An 11315-nucleotide genomic window follows, 5' to 3' on the forward strand; every position below is an offset into this window, starting at 1 on the left:
GTTGCATTGGCTATTTGCATTTATTGAAATAAATAAAATAAATTCGTTTTTGTATTATACGACTGCTACTGATAACCTAAGCACAAGCTCACCACCACACGTCAAATGAAATTGGTGTGATCTCATTCACTTCGAATTAATTTTACTCATCTGTGCAATTAACCTAGTTTAAGTTCAAATAAAATTGTTCAACTGTGGAAATAGTTGTCATAATTGTATTATGTTTGACCAACAAGCTATTTTTTGTGCGTGCATCAAAGTAATGAATACTTGTTTGTTAACAAATGATTATGATATTGAGAAAATTTAAATAACCCATATAAACCCTAAAAAACTAAGACAAATTCTCTTTTTCGCCTGTTTTTCCCTCTTCCCGGTCGGCTGATTATGGCGTACGAGTCCATTCTCTCTCTCGTCTCTTCTTCTTCAAATTTATTGACGGTTGGCATAGCAATTTGGTGCATTACCGCCACCAACTATTTGGGGTGTGGAGCTTCAATGCGGATTTAGACGCTTAATAAAAAAATAAAATAATAATAACTAAATAAAAATTCTTGGTTGATCTTAAATTCTATCAAATAGAACTTTTTCTTTTAGGTACCTCATGAGAACTGGCCATGCTGATGGTTTTAATGTGGAAAAAGAAAGTAAACCCTCTACTGATAAAAGTGTACAGTATATCCTAATTCTTTGACGTTTTCTAACAGTGTGATTCTCTGTGTGCTGTAAGCTTCACACTCTAGCAATACATGTTCTACAGTCTCTCTTCTGTCACAATTTATACACAGTCCTGTTGCATGTTTCCTCTCTCGTCTCTCACTCCACAGCGGCTTATATCCGGCCTCTCCACGCCAACGACTGCAACAAGACACGGGTGTTCTTCATTTGCACTTGACCTACTTACTCACCGCTCGTCTCCTTCCTCTCTCTCTCTCCCGTTACAGACCTCGCAGAACCACCACAATCGCCACAGTCACACAGTCACAGTCAGGTTTTATTTATTGAACAAATACAGAGCATAAGGCACTTACATTATCAAAACACATTACATCTAAACATAAATGCATATATATAGGCTATATAAAATGGTACAATAACGGATGCTGAGGTAGAGCTGATGCATCATTCAGTCAGAAAGTCTCAGGTCTTTCTGTGTTTATAATAGTTTCCTGTGAAGGATATACTATTCTTGTCATATGCAGTGTTTCACCTATTATATAGTAGTCAGTGTGTGATTTCGCATGCAGACATTAAGTTGAGTAAATGTGATATGAAGAGTGTGTGAAGTAACATATTTTATCAACAGTGTGAAAGTGAACAGCACACAACCGGCACAATACCGGCATAAACATCAATATCTATTGGCAGGGGCATGGTAGTGGGGGGAAAAGTGGACCTGACTACCCAGGGCCCCGTCTAGGGAGAGGGCCCTTTGAAATCCAATCAATTAATTTTTTTATTTTTTGTAACCTAATTCGAATTAATTGGGCCCTCCAATTGATGTCATTACTCATTTCAAAATATATTGATAACACCAACTGAGAGAATGGACTCAGTGCCAGACACTCGCGATCACACAGATCGTTAGCGCCTATTTTACCGCATTGTTATGCAAATTAGCTCGCGCACGCTCTTACATTAAGTACAGGATTGATCTCAGTTTAATGCACATCTTAATGATTGAAAATGACTTATTTTAAAATGTAATTCAAAGACTGAATGTCTAGTTTGGCGGTACCCTGTGATTCTATAGTCTATAAACAGACAAATAATCATCAATTAACTTGTACTTAGCCTACACTTTAAAAAAGGTATTGTGACAATAAAGGATATTTTAGCAACCATTTGTTTACATTTTAAGTGTTTTTATGATAAAAATGTAATACCCCACCCATTGATATCACTATGGTATTTGGTAGGGGGACCAGCAAGATGGTTTGTACCCAGGACCCAAAATTTGGTGCTACGTCCCTGTCTATTGGTACAATATGCGTCACATGATTAAACTTACGTCATCGTTTTTAAACACCTCCGTTTTCCCAGTCCACACTACAACATGAAAACAGCGTTTTCAAATTTATGTACTTTGGAGAGTGTTTTACAAAAAGCTTAGTTTTCATTAATAAAAACGCTGTTTCAGGGGCTGTTTACACAACACCGTTTTCAACTTAAAACGTAAAACTTTTTATGTGCTTTGGCCGTTTGTTTATACAACAACAGCGTTTTGGGTGCCTGAAAACACAATGTTTTGAAAACGGATTTCAAATTGCAAGTTTTTGAAAACGGTCTCCGTGTAAACAACAAAAACGCGAATCTCTAAAGACGATGACGTTATGCACATATGTATTACATGTTCAGTCTCTAGTGTTTCATCGCCATCTACTGGTCTGGCAGCAGAATACAGCGTTTTTAGTTTTTGTGGACCTGTGTGAATGGAGATCGTTTTGACAATGGTGTCGATGTACGCGGAAAACTCAAAAGAAAAACTTCTCCGTTTTACGCATATCGTTGTCGTGCAAACGTACCCGCAGTGTTGACAGAAGGACAAAAAGAGATGTGTTTTTAGTTACCAGATCTAAGGCCTTGTCCACACTAATAGCCTCCATTTACGTTTGAAAAAGCATATTTTTCTCTCCGTTTTGGCCTTCTGTTCACACTAAGACGCCATTTTTATTTATGAAAACAAAGCTTTTTGAAAACCCTCTCCAAAGTGTATAAATTTGAAAACGCTGTTTTCATGTTGTAGTGTGGACTGGGAAAACAGAGGTGTTTAAAACGATGACGTAAGTTTTAGTCATGTGACGCATATTGTACCAATAGATATTTATGTTTATACTGGTATTGTGCCTGTTATGTGCTATTCATTTTCACACTGTTGATGAAATATGCTACTTTAGCACACTCTTCATATCACAGTCCTGCAAAGATGCAAAACTTGTTATGTCTAATAAAATTCCTAGTCAAATAACCTCTAATTAGTGAGGGACGTAACAGTGATGGTGATGGTGACGATGATGATGTCAGTGATGAAGGGTTTGATCTCTCCTCAGTTTTGACATCAGAATCAAACTTTACAGGCCCGTCTGGATCACAGGACACTAGAAATAAATACACATGTTAGATTATCATCATATAAACTGATTTGAATTTATACATTTATTATGTTCTTGAACATTAACTATTGTCGATTATCCTGTTGTTTCATAACTGCAGAAAGTCGGTCTGATGAAAGTGTCTGAATGTGCCGTTTTATGTCAAGAGAAAACAACAGTAAGGTCTGGTTTCACAGACAGGGTTTAGATTAAGCCAGGATTAGTCTTTAGTTTAATTAGGGTATTTCAGTAGCTTTTTTAAACGTGTCTTAGAAAAAAAACATTACTAATGTGCCTCTCCAGACAAAACAATGATACTGCCATATTTTAAGATGCTTTCAGTTAAAACAGCTTAATCAGTCTGCACTAGTTTTAAGCCTCGTCTGTGAAACTGATCTAACAGTAAAACTAAAATGTAATGAAGGATTAAAGTTCAATAATGATCAAACACTCACAGTTTGGCTTTAGTATCTCCATACTCTCACATCTAACAAGTGTCTCTCCTCTTTCCTCTCGTGATTCACTGGTTTGTGTCTCATTTCTGTCCTCCATTTTTCTCTCAGTCTTCTTGTTTTCTGCTGATCTGTGATTTCTGCTGATTTTCTTTCTCCTCTTCATTTGAATCTGTTCAATCACACAGACAGATTTTCATAAAAGCGATATAACATCATATCACGAGTCATCAGATCAACTCCTGATCAACATCTGCATGAGCTCAGTGTTATTACAATATTATACTTCAATATTGGGTAAAACTTTACACTACGGGTGCACTAATATGCCTCAACAAGTAAAGTTATAACATAATGATACCTGTGCAAATCATTAGCTAATGATTAATTAAAGCAGACAACTGGAAGTTGAAGTACATTGCTCTGACCCATTGTGGTTATTAACACATTAATTTACACTATTAGTTAATAAAATATGTTATTAAGGAATTATTACACAATGACACATTTAATTAATATCATTTAATGTATTACTTAATATATTAATCATATAGACTCTTTATTAGTTGCTGATGCAGTAATAATTCATTAATGGTTTAGTTCTTCATGAGTCATACATTAACTCATAATTATCTGTGCATTAGTTAAACATGAATTAATGCATATTAGTGCACCCGTATTGTAAAGTTTTACCCAATATTCATATTCATCAATTATATAAATGTGCTGTTATGTGTGAGTCCTGATCATAATCATCTTTCTCTTCTCACCTCATGTTTGATCATATTTGATTCATCAGAACGACACTTTACAACTCGACTGGATCAACAGAGACTGTAAATGAAGAAAACAACCCGTTATCATCATAATTATAATACAGAGACTGAACTGATGATATAGATTCAGATCATGTCACAGATAACATGCACTTCAAATATAGAATTTAAAACATTTCTGATAAAATAGCAAATAATCCAGTCATGGATATGAAATAAAGCTCGTCAGTAAAGATGAGAAATGAAATGTGTTTAGAAACATGTTTGTGACCTTTGAGAAGAAGAGAGATGTAGAATAATCCAGAGTGTTTATAAAATCACTGAATATAGAAAGATAAATCCTTCTTCTGTAGTTTGTGATAGTCCAGATATATTCCTGTCATGCATTCATTTCTCTTGTGTTCAGATTCTGCACAAATCTGTTTGAAAAAAATACAGAGATATAATATATAGTTAAAATGAAATTTCACATTTGTTTGTGATTTTTTCCCAATACATATTTATCTTTCAGTTTCACTACAATAATTTATACACTAACATCTCTGTTCATAATTAATTTCTAAACAACATACTGTTATAAAATGTTTAAAGATGAAAGTGTTTAATTACCTTGTGATGATCTGGAAAGAGAAGCTCCAGTGTTTTACTGAGAGTCTGACAGCAGAACTGACTTTATATATGACAAAAAGTGCTCTGACATCATATCCTGTATGCTACCAATCGAAATGTGTGGTAACACAGGAAACACAGAACACAGAAAACAGGAACAGGAACTGGTTAACCGCAGTGTTCAGCCGCTTTTCAGTGTTTATATTAAGAAAAAAGAAGGCAGAACAGAAGAAGCCAGGCAGGATTGACTGCATGATTTACTTTCACACTATTGCATGTCATGATCACATTCTTCGTTCTCTGTGTTGAGACGTTTTTCTCTTTAACAATTTCTCTTTTATTTCACAAATAATGAAGTAATGAAGCAGATATTCAGTGTGTAGATGGTAAATGGTTGTTATATGATGATATTTTCTTGATCTGGTAAGAAGTGTATTCTGCACTATAACTGTAGTTTGTTGATTGAGAATGATCAGGATAATCTAGTAATGATGACAGTAATCCAGTCATGAACGCTTGAATGAGTTTTTCTGCATCAGAAACATGTTCTGTATTTTGGTGTTTCTGAGGTGAATAACGCTGAAGGATCGGCCAGATCTTGAACTGTACATGATGAAGAAACACACACTGATGCAGATTATTCACCAACACATTCTGTCTACAGGATTATGGCTCATCAATAATATCATTTTATTTATCATTATCATCATTTATTATAAGACAATTACTGCTCATCCATATCTTTAACACACTCTGGTTACTTGGATAATATACAAATTAAATTTTGTCTTATAGTCGATTATTAATAAGCATAACAGTGGAAACTAATCGCATGTTTTCTAATAATTTTACAGACACACATTTGACACACAATAACACTTTACATTCAAACACAAGCTCTTCTTTCTGCTGAACCTTTAACAAGCAGTGAATATTAAATATAGTAAAGTTATAAGTTACTGTATTATTCACAGTTTTCATGAATCTTTTTTTATTTGGTCAGATTTGTGTCATCATCTCCTTCCTCTGCTCTAAAATCATTTTACTCATTTTTATCCTCATGAAGTTGATCATGTAGAGAGAATAACACTGGATCATCTGAGACACAGAAACATCAGATCTGTCAATATAGTCTTTACAACTCATTCCTCAAACTAATTCCTTCACTGCTTCCCGGACAATGTTATAACAGTCCCAGCTTCTTTGCACTGGTCACGCTACATTTCCAAGGGGGTCACCTTGTTTGCAATGCTCAATGGGTCTTAGTTAAAAAAGGTCTAAAATAAACTCTTATCCAAATAAGTGGAGGGTTTCTTTCTTCATATATTCAAAGCTTTACTCATTCATTTTCCAAAAACACAATATATCACAGCACATACATCTGTATACAGAGACAGAATTCATTCATGAGCCAGTCTATACATATGGGTGTATCGAAATGTCCAACACAGTCCTCAATGGCTCACGAACCCCAACAGTTCCGAAAATGAAAGAAACCAGTCTCATCTGTAGTTCGACCATCCGTGCAAAGGTGGATAGTGATGAATTAGAAGGTTGTCCAAGCTTAGTTGTTTGGAGAGTTGTAATGTTTCCTCAGCAAACGAATCAGAAAAACTGCATCAGCAGTATAAACAGAGTATAAACACTTGACAGTATCCACAGCTGATGAGCAATAGTTACATCCCAAACAAACAACTATAAGGCAGCGTCAAACAGACCTCTACAAGAAAAAAAATCAAACATCAATTAATTATACAGATTCCACATCAGTTCACCCAAATAATTCGTACAAATAATTAAACTCACGTTTGAGCAGGAAACAAACAGTTTCTCAAACAGGATTGGGAAACAGATAACAAACAATCATAAGGCAGTGCTAAACAGACCTAAGCACTTATATACTCTTCTGCTTCCTGTTTTATCTCATACAATGTGCCCTCTTGTATCCCCCTAGTGGTTAGGAAACAAATAGTACCCCCATTTGGAATAAAAGAAACCCTGTGACAGGCGTTGACTGCTACAATGATAGGAAGATTGTTCCAAAGTTTTGGTGCTAAATAGGAAAAGGATCTACCGCCTGCAGTCGATTTAGATATTATAGGTATTATCAACTGACCAGAACTTTGAGATCGCAATAGACGTGAAGGACTATAATGTGTTAAGAGCTCGCTCAAGTACTGGGGAGTTGATCCATTTAGTGCTTTGTAAGTAATCAGCAATATTATAAAATGTGTATGTTAGTAGAGATATCTGCAGTATATGTACAAATAATACTGCAACCTCTTATTATCAAGAATGTGAAACCACCATCAGCATCATGTCCTGATTTATTCTACTCTATTCCATCCTATTCAATTTTATCATATTCTATTCTATCCTATTCTATCTGTTCTTTCTATATTCTATTCTATTCTACTCTATCTTATTATATTCTACTTTAGTCTATCATATTATAGGCTATTATTTTGAACTCTTATATTATATTCTCTCCATCATATTCTGTTATATTCTGCTCTACTCTATACTTTATGGACGTATTTAAACATTCACAATAAGATGAATAGCATTCATTTAGAAACACGTATTTTCATTTATTGCCAACTTTAAGCATCATTAGTAGATATATTTGCAGTATGATATGTAAAAATAAAACTGCAACCTCTTTTAAACCTCTGGATTAAAATTTTTTAATCCAGAATGTGAAGCATTTGAGGTTTGTTCTCTTTCTGTCTGTGATGTGGTTTGTGATGTGGTTTAGCTTTAGACCACAGCGTCTCTGTCTGGAAAACCCCCAGTAGCACCTCAATGCAGTACATGAGATCCACGGGGAGGAGTCGGATCAAGATCCAAGGGGTGGAGATGGGTAGGATTAGGGTTGGGTTTAGGGATTAGGGGTGTGTTTAGGGATCAGGGGGCGGAGTTGGCTAGGTTTAGGTGTATGCAAGGTGGGAGGAGTTGGATCTGGATCCGACTCCTCCCCGTGGATTTCATGTTCCGCAGTGAGAACCATCTCAAAACCCCAGCATTACTGCAGTTACACTGTTCTCTATTTATAAATAGACCTCCTCGAGCTTTTATTTTGCCACTTCCGGTTTCCGGCATTTTAAATTTGCATATTATATAAATATTTAACTTGGCTGATTATTGATATATTTTCATCCAGACTGTAAGAGTTGTTCACAGATTGAGTTTTAAACACCATTAAAAGAGTCTCTGAGTGATTTCAGTGCATGTTTTCAGTGTGTTGTTAATGCATCACATCTAATCAAGTTTGTGATATGGAGGATTTAATGGCGTGATGTCGCCAGTTTCACACTCACTCACACAGATTTGGACAATGTTTTTTCATATGAACCAGTAGATTCAGCGAGTGAGTTAAACTCTTCCCGCATGAAGAACTGGTGCGGCTTCTCTCCAGTGTGACCTCTCGTGACCTTTTCAGGGATTTCCAGCAGGAGAAACTCTTTCCACAGTGTGAGCACCAGTGTTGTGCCTGAACGCGTTCATTGAACGATAGTTCATGAACTCGTTCATATTTTGGGGGAACGTGAACTGAACGTACTGTATTACTGCCTGATGAACGTTACTGTGAACTCGTTCATTCTGGTGTCTGTGAACGACACACTCTCAGTTTATCTTCATTCAATAGAGTGCCAGATTTCTATAGAGCCTTCCAGGCGAAAACCTGGCTAAAACACACCGTAAACAGGCTTTAATATGTAGCGGAAAAACACCTAATCTGGCAACACCCTTCACCAGTGTCGTACCGCCGCATGCGTCATCAAAACAGCAAGGAGGCGTCGTATGATCATGTAAACGACTTTTATGACAAGATCAGTGAGGATGGGAAAAATCGTACGTTAATTTTGTGGATTGGTAAGTTTCGTCAGGGCGTGAAGAAATATAGAGCTGAGTATCATCAGCATAACAGTGAAAACTAATGCCATGCTTCCTAATGATATCTCCTAAAGGTAGCATGTACAGAGTGAACAGCAACGATCCTAATACTGAGCCTTGTGGTACGCCATACTGAACTTTTGACTGATAAGAGATCTCTTCATTTACTGCTACAAACTGATAGCGATCAGATAAGTATGATTTCAACCATGCTAGTGCAATTCCACTAATGCCAACATAATTTTCGAGTCTATTTAAAAGAATGTTTTGGTCATTAGTATCAAATGCAGCACTAAGATCAAGTAACACTAATAGCGAGATACAACCACGATCGGATGATAAGAGCAAATCATTTGTGACTTTAATGAGAGCTGTCTCAGTACTATGATACGGTCTAAATCCTGACTGAAAATTCTCACAGATATCATTTCTTTCTAAAAAGGAACACAGTTGTGAGGATAGTGCCTTTTCTAGTATCTTTGACAGAAAAGGCAAATTCGAGATCGGCCTGTCATTGACTAATTCTGTAGGATCAAGTTGCGTTTTTTTAACAAGTGGTTTAATCATAGCCAGCTTAAAAGTTTTTGGTACGTATCCTAGAGACAAAGATGAATTAATGATATCATGAAGAGGATCTATGACCTCTGGAAGCATCTCTTTCAGTAGTTTAGTCGGTATAGGGTCGAACATACATGTTGTCGATTTAGATGAATTAACGAGTTTATAAAATTCTTCCTCTCCTATAGCAATGAATTAATCGAATTTTTCGTCAGTGAGACTACACTGCACTGCCTGATGCGATACTGTAGTAAACGGTTGCATAGTTATAATTTTCTCCCTGATATTATCAATCTTATAAGTGAAGAAGGTCATAAAGTCATTAATTGAGCGTCAGCGTCAGTTCTGGCAGGCCAAGTAGTCAAGATACTGCTAACGCTATTGGCCAACAACACGGTCTCATCAGCGATCTGCTCAGCTGAGCTGCATCAGCGCATCAGCTGTTCATCTCCCCTCTCATTGCTCCTCTCCAGAGTTATATTTCTAGCTGACTAACGAGTGTATGGTCACTGGCAATCATGGATATGGACATTTATCTGAGGTAAACGTGACGTTATAACGTTTACATTATTGTTTTCACTTACGTCTATCCACGGCTCAACATCTTCACCCTTTAACATACGCCAGCGCATGACCTTCTCCATATATGCTGCTGTTACTTTAATTTCACTACCAAAATGTTCTTTAAGCAGATTCTTTGCTCAATCATATCCTTGATCAGCTCTCATATTGTGACAACTACGGATTAACTCTCTTGGCCGTCCTCTTGTATATTGCTCTAGATAGTAAAGGCATTCTTGCGTTTCCCCGGTTTCTTTTCAATGGCTTGTTCAAAAGCTTTAACAGAACAGCCATACTGCAATGGATCTCCATCGAATTCCAATATCCTTCGAGGCGGAAGAGAAACCAACGCTTGCTGTTGCAACAAATGAGCGGCAATGTTAGTTTGCTGTTGTACAACATCATACAAGGTAGAATTTTGAGAAGAAACGTGATTGGTAATTTGTTGAGGCAACAAATGTTGCGTCTGAATGTGATCTTCTGGCCTGTTGGAACTTAAATTCTGCAGCTTTGCAGATGAAGGCTCACAGGCATTGATGTTTGACTATACAGCTCTGGTAAATCCACAAAGGTCTGTCCATCCAGGCTTGAAATTTGAAGACCACGGAGCATGAAAGTGTCTACAGACATTTCTTGGCCTAAAGTACGGAGAAGACCTTCTCGGACTAAGGGGATAATATCATTTGTAATTGAGTTTCTTGTGCATTGGAATAGACGGAGGAATTCTGTGAATGGAAAAGGGTTTGACTTGCGCATATGTCAGAGTGAGTGACTAATACTGGAGTGCGGATCGCTGACCTGATGTGTTGCAGAGTCTTATCGTCTTGAACTCAACAGTGTTTATGCTTTAAGCTTGTACATGCGGGGAAATCTCAGTAGCTCTACGAAACGCCGGTGAGTGAACTTCTTCTTTGAGCGATATTTATCGCATTATGAGATAATTCTAAAACACATATTTTATGTATTCAGATGTAAATTTACAACATCAACCATTTATTCACAAGCAGTTCTTCTGAGCCCCAAGGTGGAATTGAACAAATATAAATGATGTTGCTCCATGTGTCAGTTACGTTACTATCACCATAAGGTCATGATTTCAGCTTTGAAACAGACGAAGAAATCAACAAATTGTGGTGTTGAGCTGAGAAGGTTGTGGTCTGTTGTTCTTTAGCTTATATCTTTCAATGCAGGTTTATATTGTTTCAACAATTTTCGCCTGACCCCTGGGGGCTCCGTATATTTCTGATAATATTTGTGGACAAACATTACACTGTTTTAATTCAGAATCCTAACTATACATTGTACTAATTAAATAAAATTAAGTAAATTTTTATTAAATGGAGTAAAATCAAAACATTTCACAAAAGGTC

The 11315-nt window shown here is 36.5% G+C and overlaps 1 long non-coding RNA gene across 1 annotated transcript; it reads right to left on the bottom strand.

The window, feature by feature from the left end:
* Positions 1-976: 976 nt before the first annotated feature.
* On the bottom strand, positions 977-3731 carry LOC143730815 (uncharacterized). The gene is made up of 2 exons (XR_013200653.1): positions 3548-3731; positions 977-3098 (listed from the first exon to the last, which is right to left on the bottom strand). It is a non-coding gene; the product is annotated as an uncharacterized LOC143730815 (long non-coding RNA).
* Positions 3732-11315: the final 7584 nt, after the last annotated feature.

This window comes from Siphateles boraxobius, unplaced genomic scaffold (genome assembly GCF_051911475.1).
Source record: "Siphateles boraxobius isolate OS27281-9 unplaced genomic scaffold, OSU_SipBor_1 81, whole genome shotgun sequence".
Classification (NCBI taxonomy): Eukaryota; Metazoa; Chordata; class Actinopteri; order Cypriniformes; family Leuciscidae; genus Siphateles; species Siphateles boraxobius.